The sequence below is a fragment of the Xenopus tropicalis genome, chromosome 6 (assembly GCF_000004195.4).
Source record: "Xenopus tropicalis strain Nigerian chromosome 6, UCB_Xtro_10.0, whole genome shotgun sequence".
Taxonomy (NCBI): Eukaryota; Metazoa; Chordata; class Amphibia; order Anura; family Pipidae; genus Xenopus; species Xenopus tropicalis.
In genome coordinates, this window is record NC_030682.2 from 142,712,042 (window position 1) to 142,727,582 (window position 15,541).

General features: G+C 39.3%; 22 non-coding genes across 22 annotated transcripts; all 22 read left to right on the forward strand.

The window, feature by feature from the left end:
- The first annotated feature begins 715 nt into the window (after positions 1-715).
- Positions 716-788, forward strand: trnav-uac. Its single transcript has one exon. It is a non-coding gene; the product is annotated as a tRNA-Val (tRNA).
- Positions 789-1,546: 758 nt separating this feature from the next.
- Positions 1,547-1,619, forward strand: trnav-uac. The gene has a single exon. It is a non-coding gene; the product is annotated as a tRNA-Val (tRNA).
- Positions 1,620-2,037: 418 nt separating this feature from the next.
- On the forward strand, positions 2,038-2,110 carry trnav-uac. The gene has a single exon. It is a non-coding gene; the product is annotated as a tRNA-Val (tRNA).
- Positions 2,111-2,979: 869 nt separating this feature from the next.
- On the forward strand, positions 2,980-3,052 carry trnav-uac. The gene has a single exon. It is a non-coding gene; the product is annotated as a tRNA-Val (tRNA).
- A 414-nt stretch (positions 3,053-3,466) lies between these two features.
- trnav-uac lies at positions 3,467-3,539 on the forward strand. The gene has a single exon. It is a non-coding gene; the product is annotated as a tRNA-Val (tRNA).
- A 583-nt stretch (positions 3,540-4,122) lies between these two features.
- Positions 4,123-4,195, forward strand: trnav-uac. Its single transcript has one exon. It is a non-coding gene; the product is annotated as a tRNA-Val (tRNA).
- Positions 4,196-4,609: 414 nt separating this feature from the next.
- trnav-uac lies at positions 4,610-4,682 on the forward strand. The gene has a single exon. It is a non-coding gene; the product is annotated as a tRNA-Val (tRNA).
- A 1,043-nt stretch (positions 4,683-5,725) lies between these two features.
- trnav-uac lies at positions 5,726-5,798 on the forward strand. Its single transcript has one exon. It is a non-coding gene; the product is annotated as a tRNA-Val (tRNA).
- A 271-nt stretch (positions 5,799-6,069) lies between these two features.
- trnav-uac lies at positions 6,070-6,142 on the forward strand. Its single transcript has one exon. It is a non-coding gene; the product is annotated as a tRNA-Val (tRNA).
- Positions 6,143-6,900: 758 nt separating this feature from the next.
- On the forward strand, positions 6,901-6,973 carry trnav-uac. The gene has a single exon. It is a non-coding gene; the product is annotated as a tRNA-Val (tRNA).
- A 418-nt stretch (positions 6,974-7,391) lies between these two features.
- trnav-uac lies at positions 7,392-7,464 on the forward strand. Its single transcript has one exon. It is a non-coding gene; the product is annotated as a tRNA-Val (tRNA).
- Positions 7,465-8,333: 869 nt separating this feature from the next.
- trnav-uac lies at positions 8,334-8,406 on the forward strand. Its single transcript has one exon. It is a non-coding gene; the product is annotated as a tRNA-Val (tRNA).
- Positions 8,407-9,359: 953 nt separating this feature from the next.
- On the forward strand, positions 9,360-9,432 carry trnav-uac. Its single transcript has one exon. It is a non-coding gene; the product is annotated as a tRNA-Val (tRNA).
- A 418-nt stretch (positions 9,433-9,850) lies between these two features.
- Positions 9,851-9,923, forward strand: trnav-uac. The gene has a single exon. It is a non-coding gene; the product is annotated as a tRNA-Val (tRNA).
- An 869-nt stretch (positions 9,924-10,792) lies between these two features.
- trnav-uac lies at positions 10,793-10,865 on the forward strand. The gene has a single exon. It is a non-coding gene; the product is annotated as a tRNA-Val (tRNA).
- A 271-nt stretch (positions 10,866-11,136) lies between these two features.
- Positions 11,137-11,209, forward strand: trnav-uac. The gene has a single exon. It is a non-coding gene; the product is annotated as a tRNA-Val (tRNA).
- Positions 11,210-11,623: 414 nt separating this feature from the next.
- trnav-uac lies at positions 11,624-11,696 on the forward strand. Its single transcript has one exon. It is a non-coding gene; the product is annotated as a tRNA-Val (tRNA).
- Positions 11,697-11,967: 271 nt separating this feature from the next.
- On the forward strand, positions 11,968-12,040 carry trnav-uac. Its single transcript has one exon. It is a non-coding gene; the product is annotated as a tRNA-Val (tRNA).
- A 418-nt stretch (positions 12,041-12,458) lies between these two features.
- On the forward strand, positions 12,459-12,531 carry trnav-uac. The gene has a single exon. It is a non-coding gene; the product is annotated as a tRNA-Val (tRNA).
- Positions 12,532-13,400: 869 nt separating this feature from the next.
- On the forward strand, positions 13,401-13,473 carry trnav-uac. The gene has a single exon. It is a non-coding gene; the product is annotated as a tRNA-Val (tRNA).
- Positions 13,474-14,089: 616 nt separating this feature from the next.
- On the forward strand, positions 14,090-14,162 carry trnav-uac. The gene has a single exon. It is a non-coding gene; the product is annotated as a tRNA-Val (tRNA).
- Positions 14,163-14,576: 414 nt separating this feature from the next.
- trnav-uac lies at positions 14,577-14,649 on the forward strand. The gene has a single exon. It is a non-coding gene; the product is annotated as a tRNA-Val (tRNA).
- The last annotated feature ends 892 nt before the right edge of the window (positions 14,650-15,541 follow it).

Below are 15,541 nucleotides of genomic sequence, written 5' to 3' on the forward strand. Positions count from 1 at the left end.
CTTCATATACAACTTAAACTCTATCATACATCAGGCTGGGAAAATATATATGACTGATGCTGACCATGTAAATTTTTGAGATATGTATTGCGTGGTTGTAAGAAGATAATCCTGGAAAGTGTCATTTCATTAGTCTTTGGAAAGTGAAAAATCAGGAAAACACTAATGAAATGTCTCCCAAGGTGAGGTTTTCCAACGATATGTGTCCAAAAATGGTCCATATATCTTCTGGGAAGTTTTGAAAATCAAGAGAAAGGACTGCATTGGAGAGTTCATATTTGGTTTTGAAAACTTCACTTCTAATCCATGCTTTTATTACTGATAGAAATATTGAAAGTCTGGAAAATACCGTCGTACAAAACACAGCCTGTGGTTTCATAGTGTAGTGGTCATCACATCTGCTTTACACGCAGAAGATCCTGTGTTCATTCCCCAGTGAAACCATGCATTGGGTTTGTCTGTTTAAACTGTAGCAACCTGAAGAGGCAAAGCTGCCATTCATACCATAAACCCCGTTGACTATCAGGCTTGGGGTAGTACATATAAGTTAAGCTGAGAACAAAAATTGTCCACATGTCTTTCGGGTAGTTTAAAAATGCGGTGGAGCGAGAAACGCAATGACATCTTTTGATTTCGATTGGAAAAACTAACCTGGAAACTTGGAGGTTTGATCCAAGGTGAGGTTTCGTCCTAGGTGAGGCTTCGTCCAAGGTGAGGTTTCATAGTGTAGTGGTCATCACGTCTGCTTTACATGCAGAAGGTCCTGGGTTCAATCCCCAATGAAACCATGCATTGGCTTTGTTTATTCAAACCGTATGCAAAAATCAAAGCTGCGCTTCATATACAACTTAAACTCTATCATACATCAGGCTGGGAAAATATATATGACTGAGGCTGACCATGCAAATTTTTGAGATATGTATTGCGTAGTTGTAAGAAGACAATCTTCCAAAGTGTCATTTCTTTATTCTTTGGAAAGTGAATAATCAGGAAAACACTAATGAAATGTCTCCCAAGGTGAAGTTTTCCAACGATATGTGTCCAAAAATGGTCCATATATCTTCTGGGAAGTTTTGAAAATCAAGAGAAAGGACTGCATTGGAGAGTTCATGTTTGGTTTTGAAAACGTCACTTCTAATCCATGCTTTTATTATAGAAAGATTGAAAGTCTGGAAAATACCGTTGCACAAAACACAGCCTGTGGTTTCATAGTGTAGTGGTCCTCACGTCTGCTTTACACGCCGAAGGTCCTGGGTTCGTTCCCCAGTGAAACCATATGTTGGGTTTGTCTGTTTAAACTGCAGCAGCCTGAAAAGGCAAAGCTGCCATTCATACCATAAACCCTGTTGATTATCATGCTTGGGGTAATACATATAAGTTAAGCTGAGCACAAAAATTGTCCACATGTCTATTGGGTAGTTTAAAAATGCAGTGGAGCGAGAAACGCAATGACATCTTTTGATTTCGATTGGAAAAACTAACCTGGAAACTTGGAGGTTTGATCCAAGGTGAGGTTTCGTCCTAGGTGAGGCTTTGTCCAAGGTGAGGTTTCATAGTGTAGTGGTCATCACGTCTGCTTTACACGCAGAAGGTCCTGGGTTCAATCCCCAGTGAAACCATGCATTGGCTTTGTTTATTCAAACCGTATGCAAAAATCAAAGCTGCGCTTCATATACAACTTAAACTCGATCATACATCAGGCTGGGAAAATATATATGACTGACGCTGACCATGTAAATTTTTGAGATATGTATTGCGTGGTTGTAGGAATATAATCCTGGAAAGTGTCATTTCATTAGTCTTTGGAAAGTGAAAAATCAGGAAAACACTAATGAAATGTCTCCCAAGGTGAGGTTTTCCAACGATATGTGTCCAAAAATGGTCCATATATCTTCTGGGAAGTTTTGAAAATCAAGAGAAAGGACTGCATTGGAGAGTTCATGTTTGGTTTTGAAAACTTCACTTCTAATCCATGGTTTTATTACTGATAGAAATATTGAAAGTCTGGAAAACACTGTCGGGTCAAGCGCAGCCTGTGGTTTCATAATGTAATGGTCATCACGTCTGCTTTACACGCAGAAGGTCCTGGGTTCAATCCCCAGTGAAACCATGCGTTGGCTTTGTTTATTCAAACCGTATGCAAAAATCAAAGCTGCGCTTCATATACAACTTAAACTCTATCATACATCAGGCTGGGAAAATATATATGACTGATGCTGACCATGTAAATTTTTGAGATATGTATTGCGTGGTTGTAAGAAGATAATCCTGGAAAGTGTCATTTCATTAGTCTTTGGAAAGTGAAAAATCAGGAAAACACTAATGAAATGTCTCCCAAGGTGAGGTTTTCCAACGATATGTGTCCAAAAATGGTCCATATATCTTCTGGGAAGTTTTGAAAATCAAGAGAAAGGACTGCATTGGAGAGTTCATATTTGGTTTTGAAATCTTCACTTCTAATCCATGCTTTTATTACTGATAGAAAGATTGAAAGTCTGGAAAATACTGTCGAACAAAACACAGCCTGTGATTTCATAGTGTAGTGGTCATCACATCTGCTTTACACGCAGAAGATCCTGGGTTCATTCCCCAGTGAAACCATGCATTGGGTTTATCTGTTTAAACAGCAGCCACCTGAAGAGTTAAAGCTGCAATATATACCTTAAACCCCATCAATTATCAGCCTTGGGGTAATACATATAAATTAAGCATAGCACACAAATTGTCCACATGTCTATTGGGTAGTTTTAAGTGAAACATCAGGAAAAAACTAATGAAATGTCTCCCAAGGTGAGGTTTCCCAACGATATGTTTCCAAAAATGGTCCATATATCTACTGGGAAATTTTTAAAATCAAGAGCAAGGACTGCATTGGAGAGTTCATGTTTGGTTTTGAAAACTTCACTTGTAATCCATGGTTTTATTACTGATAGAAATATTGAAAGTCTGGAAAATACTGTCGGGTCAAGCACAACCTGTGGTTTCATAGTGTAGTGGTCATCACGTCTGCTTTACACGCAGAAGGTCCTGGGTTCAATCCCCAGTGAAACCATGAGTTGGCTTTGTTTATTCAAACCATTTGCAAAAATCAAAGCTGCACTTCATATACAACTTAAACTCTATCATACATCAGGCTGGGAAAATATATATGACAGACGCTGACCATGCAAATTTTTGAGATATGTATTGCGTAGTTGTAAGAAGACAGTCTTGCAAAGTGTCATTTCATTAGTCTTTGGAAAGTGAAAAATCAGGAAAACACTAATGAAATGTCTCCCAAGGTGAAGTTTTCCAACGATATGTGTCCAAAAATGGTCCATATATCTTCTGGGAAGTTTTGAAAATCAAGAGAAAGGACTGCATTGGAGAGTTCATGTTTGGTTTTGAAAACTTCACTTCTAATCCATGCTTTTATTATAGAAAGATTGAAAGTCTGGAAAATACCGTTGCACAAAACACAGCCTGTGGTTTCATAGTGTAGTGGTCATCACATCTGCTTTACACGCAGAAGGTCCTGGGTTCAATCCCCAGTGAAACCATATGTTGGGTTTGGCTGTTTAAACTGCAGCAGCCTGAAAAGGCAAAGCTGCCATTCATACCATAAACCCTGTTGATTATCATGCTTGGGGTAATACATATAAGTTAAGCTGAGCACAAAAATTGTCCACATGTCTACTGGGTAGTTTTAAAAATCCAGTGGAGCGAGAAACCCAAAAACATCTTTACATTTCGATTGGAAAAACTAAGCTGGAAACCTTGAGGTTTTCTCCAAGGTGAGTTTTCATAGTGCAGTGGTCATCACGTCTGTATTACACGCAGAAGGTCCTGCAAATTTTTGAGATATGTATTGTGTGGTTGTAAGATGACAATCTTGGAAAGTGTCATTTCATTACAGGAAAACAACAGGAAAAAACTAATGAAATGTCTCCCAGGGCGAGGTTTCCCAACGATATGTGTCCAAAAATGGTCCATATATCTACTGGGAAGTTTTGAAAATCAAGAGCAAGGACTGCATTGGAGAGTTCATGTTTGGTTTTGAAAACTTCACTTGTAATCCATGGTTTTATTACTGATAGAAATATTGAAAGTCTGGAAAAGACTGTCGGGTCAAGCGCAGCCTGTGGTTTCATAGTGTAGTGGTCATCACGTCTGCTTTACACGCAGAAGGTCCTGGGTTCAATCCCCAGTGAAACCACGCATTGGCTTTGTTTATTCAAACCATATGCAAAAATCAAAGCTGCACTTCATATACAACTTAAACTCTATCATACATCAGGCTGGGAAAATATATATGACAGACGCTGACCATGCAAATTTTTGAGATATGTATTGCGTAGTTGTAAGAAGACAATCTTGCAAAGTGTCATTTCATTAGTCTTTGGAAAGTGAAAAATCAGGAAAACACTAATGAAATGTCTCCCAAGGTGAAGTTTTCCAACGATATGTGTCCAAAAATGGTCCATATATCTTCTGGGAAGTTTTGAAAATCAAGAGAAAAGACTGCATTGGAGAGTTCATGTTTGGTTTTGAAAACTTCACTTCTAATCCATGGTTTTATTATAGAAAGATTGAAAGTCTGGAAAATACCGTTGCACTAAACACAGCCTGTGGTTTCATAGTGTAGTGGTCATCACATCTGCTTTACACGCAGAAGGTCCTGGGTTCAATCCCCAGTGAAACCATATGTTGGGTTTGGCTGTTTAAACTGCAGCAGCCTGAAAAGGCAAAGCTGCAATTCATACCGTAAACCCTGTTGATTATCATGCTTGGGGTAATACATATAAGTTAAGCTGAGCACAAAAATTGTCCACGTGTCTATTGGGTAGTTTTAAAAATCCAGTGGAGCGAGAAACCCAAAAACATCTTTACATTTCGATTGGAAAAACTAAGCTGGAAACCTTGAGGTTTTCTCCAAGGTGAGGTTTCATAGTGTAGTGGTCATCACGTCTGTATTACACGCAGAAGGTCCTGTAAATTTTTGAGATATGTATTGTGTGGTTGTAAGATGACAATCTTGGAAAGTGTCATTTCATTAGTGTTTGTAAAATTAAACAACAGGAAAAAACTAATGAAATATCTCCCAGGGTGAGGTTTCCCAACGATATGTGTCCAAAAATGGTCCATATATCTACTGGGAAGTTTTGAAAATCAAGAGCAAGGACTGCATTGGAGAGTTCATGTTTGGTTTTGAAAACCTCTCTTGTAATCCATAGTTTTATTACTGATAGAAAGATTGAAAGTCTGGAAAAAACTGTTGGGTCAAGTGCAGCCTGTGGTTTCATAGTGTAGTGGTCATCACATCTGCTTTACACGCAGAAGATCCTGGGTTCATTCCCCAGTGAAACCATGCATTGGGTTTATCTGTTTAAACAGCAGCCACCTGAAGAGTTAAAGCTGCAATATATACCTTAAACCCCATCAATTATCAGCCTTGGGGTAATACATATAACTTAAGCATAGCACACAAATTGTCCACATGTCTATTGGGTAGTTTTAAGTGAAACATCAGGAAAAAACTAATGAAATGTCTCCCAAGGTGAGGTTTCCCAACGATATGTTTCCAAAAATGGTCCATATATCTACTGGGAAATTTTTAAAATCAAGAGCAAGGACTGCATTGGAGATTTCATGTTTGGTTTTGAAAACTTCACTTGTAATCCATGGTTTTATTACTGATAGAAATATTGAAAGTCTGGAAAATACTGTCGGGTCAAGCGCAGCCTGTGGTTTCATAGTGTAGTGGTCATCACGTCTGCTTTACACGCAGAAGGTCCTGGGTTCATTCCCCAGTGAAACCATGCATTGGGTTTGTCTGTTTAAACTGTAGCAACCTGAAGAGGCAAAGCTGCCATTCATACCATAAACCCCGTTGACTATCAGGCTTGGGGTAGTACATATAAGTTAAGCTGAGAACAAAAATTGTCCGCGTGTCTTTTGGGTAGTTTAAAAATGCGGTGGAGCGAGAAACGCAATGACATCTTTTGATTTCGATTGGAAAAACTAACCTGGAAACTTGGAGGTTTGATCCAAGGTGAGGTTTCGTCCTAGGTGAGGCTGCGTCCAAGGTGAGGTTTCAAAGTGTAGTGGTCATCACGTCTGCTTTACACGCAGAAGGTCCTGGGTTCAATCCCCAGTGAAACCATGCATTGGCTTTGTTTATTCAAACCGTATGCAAAAATCAAAGCTGCGCTTCATATACAACTTAAACTCGATCATACATCAGGCTGGGAAAATATATATGACTGAGGCTGACCATGCAAATTTTTGAGATATGTATTGCGTAGTTGTAAGAAGACAATCTTGCAAAGTGTCATTTCTTTATTCTTTGGAAAGTGAAAAATCAGGAAAACACTAATGAAATGTCTCCCAAGGTGAAGTTTTCCAACGATATGTGTCCAAAAATGGTCCATATATCTTCTGGGAAGTTTTGAAAATCAAGAGAAAGGACTGCATTGGAGAGTTCATGTTTGGTTTTGAAAACGTCACTTCTAATCCATGCTTTTATTATAGAAAGATTGAAAGTCTGGAAAATACCGTTGCACAAAACACAGCCTGTGGTTTCATAGTGTAGTGGTCCTCACGTCTGCTTTACACGCAGAAGGTCCTGGGTTCGTTCCCCAGTGAAACCATATGTTGGGTTTGTCTGTTTAAACTGCAGCAGCCTGAAAAGGCAAAGCTGCCATTCATACCATAAACCCTGTTGATTATCATGCTTGGGGTAATACATATAAGTTAAGCTGAGCACAAAAATTGTCCACATGTCTATTGGGTAGTTTAAAAATGCAGTGGAGCGAGAAACGCAATGACATCTTTTGATTTCGATTGGAAGAACTAACCTGGAAACTTGGAGGTTTGATCCAAGGTGAGGTTTCGTCCTAGGTGAGGCTTTGTCCAAGGTGAGGTTTCATAGTGTAGTGGTCATCACGTCTGCTTTACACGCAGAAGGTCCTGGGTTCAATCCCCAGTGAAACCATGCATTGGCTTTGTTTATTCAAACCGTATGCAAAAATCAAAGCTGCGCTTCATATACAACTTAAACTCGATCATACATCAGGCTGGGAAAATATATATGACTGACGCTGACCATGTAAATTTTTGAGATATGTATTGCGTGGTTGTAGGAATATAATCCTGGAAAGTGTCATTTCATTAGTCTTTGGAAAGTGAAAAATCAGGAAAACACTAATGAAATGTCTCCCAAGGTGAGGTTTTCCAACGATATGTGTCCAAAAATGGTCCATATATCTTCTGGGAAGTTTTGAAAATCAAGAAAAAGGACTGCATTGGAGAGTTCATGTTTGGTTTTGAAAACTTCACTTCTAATCCATGGTTTTATTACTGATAGAAATATTGAAAGTCTGGAAAACACTGTCGGGTCAAGCGCAGCCTGTGGTTTCATAATGTAATGGTCATCACGTCTGCTTTACACGCAGAAGGTCCTGGGTTCAATCCCCAGTGAAACCATGCGTTGGCTTTGTTTATTCAAACCGTATGCAAAAATCAAAGCTGCGCTTCATATACAACTTAAACTCTATCATACATCAGGCTGGGAAAATATATATGACTGATGCTGACCATGTAAATTTTTGAGATATGTATTGCGTGGTTGTAAGAAGATAATCCTGGAAAGTGTCATTTCATTAGTCTTTGGAAAGTGAAAAATCAGGAAAACACTAATGAAATGTCTCCCAAGGTGAGGTTTTCCAACGATATGTGTCCAAAAATGGTCCATATATCTTCTGGGAAGTTTTGAAAATCAAGAGAAAGGACTGCATTGGAGAGTTCATATTTGGTTTTGAAAACTTCACTTCTAATCCATGCTTTTATTACTGATAGAAAGATTGAAAGTCTGGAAAATACCGTCATACAAAACACAGCCTGTGGTTTCATAGTGTAGTGGTCATCACATCTGCTTTACACGCAGAAGATCCTGGGTTCATTCCCTAGTGAAACCATGCATTGGGTTTATCTGTTTAAACAGCAGCCACCTGAAGAGTTAAAGCTGCAATATATACCTTAAACCCCATCAATTATCAGCCTTGGGGTAATACATATAACTTAAGCATAGCACACAAATTGTCCACATGTCTATTGGGTAGTTTTAAGTGAAACATCAGGAAAAAACTAATGAAATGTCTCCCAAGGTGAGGTTTCCCAACGATATGTTTCCAAAAATGGTCCATATATCTACTGGGAAATTTTTAAAATCAAGAGCAAGGACTGCATTGGAGAGTTCATGTTTGGTTTTGAAAACTTCACTTGTAATCCATGGTTTTATTACTGATAGAAATATTGAAAGTCTGGAAAATACTGTCGGGTCAAGCGCAGCCTGTGGTTTCATAGTGTAGTGGTCATCACATCTGCTTTACACGCAGAAGGTCCTGGGTTCAATCCCCAGTGAAACCATATGTTGGGTTTGTCTGTTTAAACTGCAGCAGCCTGAAAAGGCAAAGCTGCCATTCATACCGTAAACCCTGTTGATTATCATGCTTGGGGTAATACATATAAGTTAAGCTGAGCACAAAAATTGTCCATATGTCTATTGGGTAGTTTTAAAAATCCAGTGGAGCGAGAAACCCAAAAACATCTTTACATTTCGATTGGAAAAACTAAGCTGGAAACCTTGAGGTTTTCTCCAAGGTGAGGTTTCATAGTGTAGTGGTCATCACGTCTGTATAACACGCAGAAGGTCCTGCAAATTTTTGAGATATGTATTGTGTGGTTGTAAGATGACAATCTTGGAAAGTGTCATTTCATTAGTCTTTGTAAAATGAAACAACAGGAAAAAACTAATGAAATGTCTCCCACGGTGAGGTTTCCCAACGATATGTGTCCAAAAATGGTCCATATATCTACTGGGAAGTTTTGAAAATCAAGAGCAAGGACTGCATTGGAGAGTTCATGTTTGGTTTTGAAAACCTCTCTTGTAATCCATAGTTTTATTACTGATAGAAAGATTGAAAGTCTGGAAAAAACTGTTGGGTCAAGTGCAGCCTGTGGTTTCATAGTGTAGCGGTCATCATGTCTGCTTTATACGCCGAAGGCCCTGGGTTCATTCCCCAGTAAAACCATGCATTGGGTTTGTCTGTTTAAACTGTAGCAACCTGAAGAGGCAAAGCTGCTATTCATACCATAAACCCCATTGACTATCAGGCTTGGGGTAGTACATATAAGTTAAGCTGAGAACAAAAATTGTCCACATGTCTGTTGGGTAGTTTAAAAATGCAGTGGAGCGAGAAACGCAATGACATCTTTTGATTTCGATTGGAAAAACTAACCTGGAAACTTGGAGGTTTAATCCAAGGTGAGGTTTCGTCCTAGGTGAGGCTTCGTCCAAGGTGAGGTTTCGTCCAAGGTGAGGTTTCATAGTGTAGTGGTCATCACGTCTGCTTTACACGCAGAAGGTCCTGGGTTCAATCCCCAGTGAAACCATGCATTGGCTTTGTTTATTCAAACCGTATGCAAAAATCAAAGCTGCGCTTCATATACAACTTAAACTCTATCATACATCAGGCTGGGAAAATATATATGACTGATGCTGACCATGTAAATTTTTGAGATATGTATTGCGTGGTTGTAAGAAGATAATCCTGGAAAGTGTCATTTCATTAGTCTTTGGAAAGTGAAAAATCAGGAAAACACTAATGAAATGTCTCCCAAGGTGAGGTTTTCCAACGATATGTGTCCAAAAATGGTCCATATATCTTCTGGGAAGTTTTGAAAATCAAGAGAAAGGACTGCATTGGAGAGTTCATATTTGGTTTTGAAAACTTCACTTCTAATCCATGCTTTTATTACTGATAGAAAGATTGAAAGTCTGGAAAATACCGTCGTACAAAACACAGCCTGTGGTTTCATAATGTAATGGTCATCACGTCTGCTTTACACGCAGAAGGTCCTGGGTTCAATCCCCAGTGAAACCATGCGTTGGCTTTGTTTATTCAAACCGTATGCAAAAATCAAAGCTGCGCTTCATATACAACTTAAACTCTATCATACATCAGGCTGGGAAAATATATATGACTGATGCTGACCATGTAAATTTTTGAGATATGTATTGCGTGGTTGTAAGAAGATAATCCTGGAAAGTGTCATTTCATTAGTCTTTGGAAAGTGAAAAATCAGGAAAACACTAATGAAATGTCTCCCAAGGTGAGGTTTTCCAACGATATGTGTCCAAAAATGGTCCATATATCTTCTGGGAAGTTTTGAAAATCAAGAGAAAGGACTGCATTGGAGAGTTCATATTTGGTTTTGAAAACTTCACTTCTAATCCATGCTTTTATTACTGATAGAAAGATTGAAAGTCTGGAAAATACCGTCGTACAAAACACAGCCTGTGGTTTCATAGTGTAGTGGTCATCACATCTGCTTTACACGCAGAAGATCCTGGGTTCATTCCCCAATGAAACCATGCATTGGGTTTATCTGTTTAAACAGCAGCCACCTGAAGAGTTAAAGCTGCAATATATACCTTAAACCCCATCAATTATCAGCCTTGGTGTAATACATATAACTTAAGCATAGCACACAAATTGTCCACATGTCTATTGGGTAGTTTTAAGTGAAACATCAGGAAAAAACTAATGAAATGTCTCCCAAGGTGAGGTTTCCCAACGATATGTTTCCAAAAATGGTCCATATATCTACTGGGAAATTTTTAAAATCAAGAGCAAGGACTGCATTGGAGAGTTCATGTTTGGTTTTGAAAACTTCACTTGTAATCCATGGTTTTATTACTGATAGAAATATTGAAAGTCTGGAAAATACTGTCGGGTCAAGGGCAGCCTGTGGTTTCATAGTGTAGTGGTCATCACGTCTGCTTTACACGCAGAAGGTCCTGGGTTCATTCCCCAGTGAAACCATGCATTGGGTTTGTCTGTTTAAACTGTAGCAACCTGAAGAGGCAAAGCTGCCATTCATACCATAAACCCCGTTGACTATCAGGCTTGGGGTAGTACATATAAGTTAAGCTGAGAACAAAAATTGTCCACGTGTCTTTTGGGTAGTTTAAAAATGCGGTGGAGCGAGAAACGCAATGACATCTTTTGATTTCGATTGGAAAAACTAACCTGGAAACTTGGAGGTTTGATCCAAGGTGAGGTTTCGTCCTAGGTGAGGCTTCGTCCAAGGTGAGGTTTCATAGTGTAGTGGTCATCACGTCTGCTTTACACGCAGAAGGTCCTGGGTTCAATCCCCAGTGAAACCATGCATTGGCTTTGTTTATTCAAACCGTATGCAAAAATCAAAGCTGCGCTTCATATACAACTTAAACTCTATCATACATCAGGCTGGGAAAATATATATGACTGAGGCTGACCATGCAAATTTTTGAGATATGTATTGCGTAGTTGTAAGAAGACAATCTTGAAAAGTGTCATTTCTTTATTCTTTGGAAAGTGAATAATCAGGAAAACACTGATGAAATGTCTCCCAAGGTGAAGTTTTCCAACGATATGTGTCCAAAAATGGTCCATATATCTTCTGGGAAGTTTTGAAAATCAAGAGAAAGAACTGCATTGGAGAGTTCATGTTTGGTTTTGAAAACGTCACTTCTAATCCATGCTTTTATTATAGAAAGATTGAAAGTCTGGAAAATACCGTTGCACAAAACACAGCCTGTGGTTTCATAGTGTAGTGGTCATCACATCTGCTTTACACGCAGAAGGTCCTGGGTTCATTCCCCAGTGAAACCATATGTTGGGTTTGTCTGTTTAAACTGCAGCAGCCTGAAAAGGCAAAGCTGCCATTCATACCATAAACCCTGTTGATTATCATGCTTGGGGTAGTACATATAAGTTAAGCTGAGCACAAAAATTGTCCACATGTCTATTGGGTAGTTTAAAAATGCAGTGGAGCGAGAAACGCAATGACATCTTTTGATTTCGATTGGAAAAACTAACCTGGAAACTTGGAGGTTTGATCCAAGGTGAGGTTTCGTCCTAGGTGAGGCGTTGTCCAAGGTGAGGTTTCATAGTGTAGTGGTCATCACGTCTGCTTTACACGCAGAAGGTCCTGGGTTCAATCCCCAGTGAAACCATGCATTGGCTTTGTTTATTCAAACCGTATGCAAAAATCAAAGCTGCGCTTCATATACAACTTAAACTCGATCATACATCAGGCTGGGAAAATATATATGACTGACGCTGACCATGTAAATTTTTGAGATATGTATTGCGTGGTTGTAGGAATATAATCCTGGAAAGTGTCATTTCATTAGTCTTTGGAAAGTGAAAAATCAGGAAAACACTAATGAAATGTCTCCCAAGGTGAGGTTTTCCAACGATATGTGTCCAAAAATGGTCCATATATCTTCTGGGAAGTTTTGAAAATCAAGAGAAAGGACTGCATTGGAGAGTTCATGTTTGGTTTTGAAAACTTCACTTCTAATCCATGGTTTTATTACTGATAGAAATATTGAAAGTCTGGAAAACACTGTCAGGTCAAGCGCAGCCTGTGGTTTCATAATGTAATGGTCATCACGTCTGCTTTACACGCAGAAGGTCCTGGGTTCAATCCCCAGTGAAACCATGCGTTGGCTTTGTTTATTCAAACCGTATGCAAAAATCAAAGCTGCGCTTCATATACAACTTAAACTCTATCATACATCAGGCTGGGAAAATATATATGACTGATGCTGACCATGTAAATTTTTGAGATATGTATTGCGTGGTTGTAAGAAGATAATCCTGGAAAGTGTCATTTCATTAGTCTTTGGAAAGTGAAAAATCAGGAAAACACTAATGAAATGTCTCCCAAGGTGAGGTTTTCCAACGATATGTGTCCAAAAATGGTCCATATATCTTCTGGGAAGTTTTGAAAATCAAGAGAAAGGACTGCATTGGAGAGTTCATATTTGGTTTTGAAAACTTCACTTCTAATCCATGCTTTTATTACTGATAGAAAGATTGAAAGTCTGGAAAATACCGTCGTACAAAACACAGCCTGTGGTTTCATAGTGTAGTGGTCATCACATCTGCTTTACACGCAGAAGATCCTGGGTTCATTCCCCAGTGAAACCATGCATTGGGTTTATCTGTTTAAACAGCAGCCACCTGAAGAGTTAAAGCTGCAATATATACCTTAAACCCCATCAATTATCAGCCTTGGGGTAATACATATAACTTAAGCATAGCACACAAATTGTCCACATGTCTATTGGGTAGTTTTAAGTGAAACATCAGGAAAAAACTAATGAAATGTCTCCCAAGGTGAGGTTTCCCAACGATATGTTTCCAAAAATGGTCCATATATCTACTGGGAAATTTTTAAAATCAAGAGCAAGGACTGCATTGGAGAGTTCATGTTTGGTTTTTAAAACTTCACTTGTAATCCATGGTTTTATTACTGATAGAAATATTGAAAGTCTGGAAAATACTGTCGGGTCAAGCGCAGCCTGTGGTTTCATAGTGTAGTGGTCATCACGTCTGCTTTACACGCAGAAGGTCCTGGGTTCATTCCCCAGTGAAACCATGCATTGGGTTTGTCTGTTTAAACTGTAGCAACCTGAAGAGGCAAAGCTGCCATTCATACCATAAACCCCGTTGACTAAAGCTGGCCATACACGTGGCGATCTCACGATGTTTCGTACGACCGTCGGTCGCACGAAACATCGTCAGATCCGCCACACACCATTCAGGGCTGAATCTGCAGGTAAGGAGGTAGAAACAATAGGATTTCTACCTCCTTCTGCCGATTCAGCTCTGAAGGGAGAATTTTGGTCAGGCGCCTTCTATGGCGCCTGATCAAAATTTTCTAACTTGGCCGATCGGCGAGCCGACCGATTTCAGCAGCTTCCTGCGATATCGGTCGGCTCGCTGACATGCCATACACGCACCGATTATCGTACGAAACGAGGTTTCGTACGATAATATCGGTGCGTGTATGGCCACCTTATCAGGCTTGGGGTAGTACATATAAGTTAAGCTGAGAACAAAAATTGTCCACGTGTCTATTGGGTAGTTTAAAAATGCGGTGGAGCGAGAAACGCAATGACATCTTTTGATTTCGATTGGAAAAACTAACCTGGAAACTTGGAGGTTTGATCCAAGGTGAGGTTTCGTCCTAGGTGAGGCTTCGTCCAAGGTGAGGTTTCATAGTGTAGTGGTCATCACGTCTGCTTTACACGCAGAAGGTCCTGGGTTCAATCCCCAGTGAAACCATGCATTGGCTTTGTTTATTCAAACCGTATGCAAAAATCAAAGCTGCGCTTCATATACAACTTAAACTCTATCATACATCAGGCTGGGAAAATATATATGACTGAGGCTGACCATGCAAATTTTTGAGATATGTATTGCGTAGTTGTAAGAAGACAATCTTGAAAAGTGTCATTTCTTTATTCTTTGGAAAGTGAATAATCAGGAAAACACTAATGAAATGTCTCCCAAGGTGAAGTTTTCCAACGATATGTGTCCAAAAATGGTCCATATATCTTCTGGGAAGTTTTGAAAATCAAGAGAAAGGACTGCATTGGAGAGTTCATGTTTGGTTTTGAAAACGTCACTTCTAATCCATGCTTTTATTATAGAAAGATTGAAAGTCTGGAAAATACCGTTGCACAAAACACAGCCTGTGGTTTCATAGTGTAGTGGTCATCACATCTGCTTTACACGCAGAAGGTCCTGGGTTCAATCCCCAGTGAAACCATATGTTGGGTTTGTCTGTTTAAACTGCAGCAGCCTGAAAAGGCAAAGCTGCCATTCATACCGTAAACCCTGTTGATTATCATGCTTGGGGTAATACATATAAGTTAAGCTGAGCACAAAAATTGTCCATATGTCTATTGGGTAGTTTTAAAAATCCAGTGGAGCGAGAAACCCAAAAACATCTTTACATTTCGATTGGAAAAACTAAGCTGGAAACCTTGAGGTTTTCTCCAAGGTGAGGTTTCATAGTGTAGTGGTCATCACGTCTGTATAACACGCAGAAGGTCCTGCAAATTTTTGAGATATGTATTGTGTGGTTGTAAGATGACAATCTTGGAAAGTGTCATTTCATTAGTCTTTGTAAAATGAAACAACAGGAAAAAACTAATGAAATGTCTCCCACGGTGAGGTTTCCCAACGATATGTGTCCAAAAATGGTCCATATATCTACTGGGAAGTTTTGAAAATCAAGAGCAAGGACTGCATTGGAGAGTTCATGTTTGGTTTTGAAAACCTCTCTTGTAATCCATAGTTTTATTACTGATAGAAAGATTGAAAGTCTGGAAAAAACTGTTGGGTCAAGTGCAGCCTGTGGTTTCATAGTGTAGCGGTCATCATGTCTGCTTTATACGCCGAAGGCCCTGGGTTCATTCCCCAGTAAAACCATGCATTGGGTTTGTCTGTTTAAACTGTAGCAACCTGAAGAGGCAAAGCTGCTATTCATACCATAAACCCCATTGACTATCAGGCTTGGGGTAGTACATATAAGTTAAGCTGAGAACAAAAATTGTCCACATGTCTATTGGGTAGTTTAAAAATGCAGTGGAGCGAGAAACGCAATGACATCTTTTGATTTCGATTGGAAAAACTAACCTGGAAACTTGGAGGTTTAA